Here is a 4,674-nt window from a genome sequence, read left to right as displayed (position 1 = left end):
CCAGTCAAACCACAAAAAAAGTCCTGCTTTGCAGCCACTAAGAAAGATAGTTATTATTAATTTACAAAGGCAAATAATAAGTACTCATAAGAATATGAAGTAGAAACTTTTAAAACTTTTATTTAATAACATACATATAATTCACATATCACATAGTTTCATTATATCAAGAAGAGTTGTACAATCATCAACATAATCAGTTTTAGAATATTTTATTCATTCTTTAAAAAATATTTTTATTGGGGGCTCTTACATATTTTTTTTTACTCGAAGGTAATTTATTGACAGAAAATAATTTGAGGAGTCCCGTTCACAGCCGGCGACCGCGGAGGCCCCCCTTCCTGCGAGTGCTGTCGGAGGGGATGGGGGTGACATCCTCAATCCGCCCATCTTCATCCCTGAGAGGGCAAGGGCTCAGAGCGCAGACTGGGCCCCAGGGCCAGGGGTCTTGGTCCGGTTTCCTCCAGTGGCTCGGAGTTTGATGTGTAGGGCCGTGATGCCCAGCTCCTTGCACCTCTGGGCCACATCCTGGGCAGCCAACATGGCGGCGTAGGGCGACGAAACATCTCGATCAGCCTTCACCTTCATCCCGCTCTTCACTCGACAGATGGTTTCCTTGCCAGAGAGGTCAGTGACATGGACAAAAGTGTCATTGAAGGAGGCAAAAATGTGGCAGACACCAAAGACATTCTCTCCTTCAGCACCTGAGGGCCGAGGCGATGACCTGCTCTTCCTTCTTTGCCTTCTCCTTGCGAGGTGCCATGTCTGCGCGTCTCCTCTAGACTCCCACCGGAAAGAGAGGCTGGGGGCCGGCTCTTACATATTTTATCACAATCCATACATCCATCCAGTGTGTCAAGCACATTTGCACATATGTCGCCATCATCATTTTCCAAGCATTCTCTTCTCACTTGAGCCCCTGATATCAGCTTCCCATTTCTTCCCCTTACCTCACAAACCCTTGATAAGTTATAGATTATTATTATTCTCATATCTTACATCATCCTCCATTGCCCCTGACCTATTTTTCCGTTATTCGTTCCCTTGAAGGGGGGGGGGTCTACGCTGATCCTTGTGATAGATTCCTCCTTTCTCCCCCCACCCTCCCCTAATCCTCCTGGTATCTCTACTCTCCTTGTTGACCTTGAGGGGTTTATCTATCCTGGATTCCCTGTAGTAGTGTGCGTGCTCTGGTCTAATCCAATTTGTTAGGCAGAATTGAGGTCATGATAGTGGTGGGAAGGAAGCACAAAGAGCTAGAGGAAAGTTGTGTGTTTCATCGGTGCTATACTGCACCCTGACTGGCTCATCTCTTCCCTGTGACCTCTCTGTGAGGGGATGTCTAATTGTCTAGAGATGGGCTTTGAGTCTTCACTCCATGGCACCGTCCTCTCACCCCTCACCCCCCACCTTTCACCTTGGGTATGGTTTTATTCTGGATCTTAGATGCCTGATACCTGATCTCGTTAATCACACAGGCTGGTGTGCTTCTAACATGGGCTTTGTTGCTTCTCAGCTAGATGGTTGTTTGTTTATCTTCAAGCCTTTAAGACCCCAGGTGCTATATCTTTAATAGCTGGGCACCATCAGTTTTCTTGACCATTCTTGCTTATGCACCCATTTTGTCTTCAGTAATCATGTGGGAAGGTGAGCATCACAGAATGCCGGTTTGCTAGAACAAAGTCTTCTTGTGTTCAGGGAGTATTTGAGTTGAGACCCAGTGTCCATCTGCAACCTTAATTCTTAACTCATAGATATGAGTACACAGTTCTATTCCCCTCTCATTATATATATATAGATGCCTGTATTTATGCCTCTATAAATGTCCTTTGCCTCCTGATTCTTTCCTCTATTTTCATTTTAATTCCTTCTTGTCCCACCATTATGTTTGGCCTTCATTCAAGTTTAGTAATTCTTCACTGCTACAATGTCCTTGATTGAGCCCCACTAGGCATCCTACGACCTTACTTCCATTGATTTTTAGTTCACTTGTTGCTCTCTTGTCCCTGGGTTAGTCCACCCCACCTTCCTTTCTCCCACCTTCCCTTCTCCCATATCCCCCAAGAAACATTGATCCCATTCTTTTCATCTCTGAATTCTTTATCCTGCCTGTCTTAGCTAGATAGACATGCAGATATATTAATAAGTGCAAAAACCAGGCAAAGCCAAATAAAACAACAAAGGAAGCCAAAACCAACAAAATAATAACAACAACAGCAGAAAGCAAGAACAAAATAACAATAACAAAAAGAAAGCCACTGGCAAAAATGGAAAAGCCTATAAATAGTTCAAGGTCTGTTTGTTGGCCTTTACAAGTGTTTTCCAGTTGAGTCTGATGGGGTGCCACACTCTCCCAAGTGTATTTTTGGTAATCCCCTGGGATTTCATCACTCTGCTTCCCCTACCATTCTGCTGCATGCCCTCAGTGCCTTGTCCCAGTGTGATGGGGCCAGACCATGCACTATTCCCACACTGTGTCTCCAGTGCTGTCCCCCGCAGCGTCATGGTGCAGTGAGGGACACCATATCCCGTGGTGGGGCCAGCCCTACTGTCCTCTCCATGCATTGTCTGCTCCAAGGAGAAACATCATCCTTGGGGCTTGATAGACCAGGATGTCCCCTCCTCCCACCCCATCCCTTGATGTTTCTCCTGTGTGCTCTAATCTGACGCACCCCTCTCCCCAAACTGTAGCCCCAGTGCTTTCCTCTGAAATTCATTCTTCTGAGGGGGTGGAGGTGGTGTCCTCATAGTTGGGCCAGCCCTGCAGACCTCTCTATTGGTTCCCTGGTACATGCTGGTATGTTGTATTCATGTCTTGGGACATGACGTTGAAGCCTAGTTTCTCTCTCCTTCTCCTGTGAAGATATAAACAATACCCTCACCTTGGGTGGATTAGTTCCCTGCTCTTCCCCTACCCATGTCCTTTTTTTTTTCTTTCTCTTTCTTTCTTCTTTTTATTTAGTTAGCTGCCATATATATCCCTGGGTTGGGTTTGGCCGTTCCATTGTTGCTGGACCTCATCCCAAGGATGTATGTATATAGTAGCTTTTCCCCTATGCCTCATTTTTTTAAAGCTTACCTCAGTGGACTCATGTTACACTTGTCCTTTTGTGCTTGACTTACTTCACTTAGTATAATTTGCTCCAGTTCTTTCCATGTGACAATGTGCTTCATGCATTCATCACTACATTTTAAGGACGTGTAGTACTCCATTGTTTGCCTGTACCACAGTTTTTTGATCCATTCGTCTGTTGATGAAAAATTGGGTTGTTTCCAACTCCTTGCAATTGTGAACAGTCCTGAAATGAACATTGGAGTACAGATGTCTGACTGTGGGTTGTTTCTTGCCTCTTCTGGGTATATGTCCAGTAGGGGGATTACTGGGTCATATGGTAGCTCAATTTACATCTGTTTTAGATATCACTAAATCGATTTCCATAATGGCTGTACATACTTACAAGTCCACCAGCAGTGGACAAGAATTACTATCTCCCCACAGCCCCTCCAACACTTGTTACTTTCTGACATTTTGAATTTGGCTATCTTTGAGGGTGTTGGGTGGTATCTCATAGTTGTTTTAATTTGCGTTTCTCTTGTGTCTAATGATCAGGAACATTTTCTCATATGTGTATTTGCCATTTGGACTTCTGATCCTGTGAAACTTTTGTTCAGGTCCTTTGCCCACCTCCTCAGTAGGCAGTTAGTTTTTCTCTTATTGTAAGCTTGTATTGTAGATTTTAGTAATAAGGCCTCTGTCTGATACATCATTGCTAAAGATGTTTTCCAAGTAGTGGGCTCTCTCATTACTCTCTTGGTCAATTCTTTCACTGTACACAGGTGATTTATCTTCAGTATATACCACATGTCAATTTGTGACTCCTCTATATTTGTATCCTTCCCTATTTCTGATAGCCCATGTTTTCCCTGTGCTAAGGTTCTCCAGTTTGTCCCAATTCCCTCATTAATGGCCCTAATATTTTGGGGCTTTACCTCAAAGTCTGTGATTCACCTTGAGTTTATTCTTATGCATGGAATGAGGTAAGGGTTTTGCTTCATTTTTCTGTAGGTAGATACCCATTTTTTCCAGCACTACTTATTAAAGAGGTCCTTCACTTCCCATTTAATATTTTGGCCCTTATCAAAATATCAGGTGCCTGTATGCTAATGTTTTTATTTACGGGTCTTCAACTCTTTTCCGTTGGTTGGAATATCTATCATTATACCAGTACCACATTGTTTTGACCCCTGTGGCCATATAATATGTGCTAAAGTTGGGTAGAGCAAGCCCTCCCACTTTGTCCTTCTTTTTGAAGAGTTCTTTGCCAATTCTGGACTTCTTCCCTCTCCATATGAGTTAATAATCAGTTTTTCCAATTCTTTGTAGAAGAATGATGGTATTTGTATTGGAATAGCATTAAATTTATATAGCACCTTGGGCAAGACTGACATCTTTACTATATTGAGTCTTCCAATCCATGAGCATGGGACATTCTTCCATTTGTTAAAATCACTCTTGGTTTCTTGTAATAGTGTTCTGTAGTTTTCCTCATACAAATCTTTTTTTAAGTCAAGTATATCCCTAGATATTTCAATTTGTGCTTAGCTATTATAAAGGGTACTACCATTTTTATTGTATTTTCTGTGATCTTGCCTGATGTGTATAGCAGTCTAATA

At 42.8% G+C, this 4,674-nt stretch overlaps 1 pseudogene; it reads right to left on the bottom strand.

The window, feature by feature from the left end:
* Window positions 1–256: 256 nt before the first annotated feature.
* On the bottom strand, window positions 257–772 carry LOC142437388 (small ribosomal subunit protein uS11-like; annotated as a pseudogene).
* Window positions 773–4,674: the final 3,902 nt, after the last annotated feature.

Source organism: Tenrec ecaudatus, chromosome 1, assembly GCF_050624435.1.
Source record: "Tenrec ecaudatus isolate mTenEca1 chromosome 1, mTenEca1.hap1, whole genome shotgun sequence".
Classification (NCBI taxonomy): Eukaryota; Metazoa; Chordata; class Mammalia; order Afrosoricida; family Tenrecidae; genus Tenrec; species Tenrec ecaudatus.
This window is presented reverse-complemented; position numbering and strand designations above follow the sequence as displayed.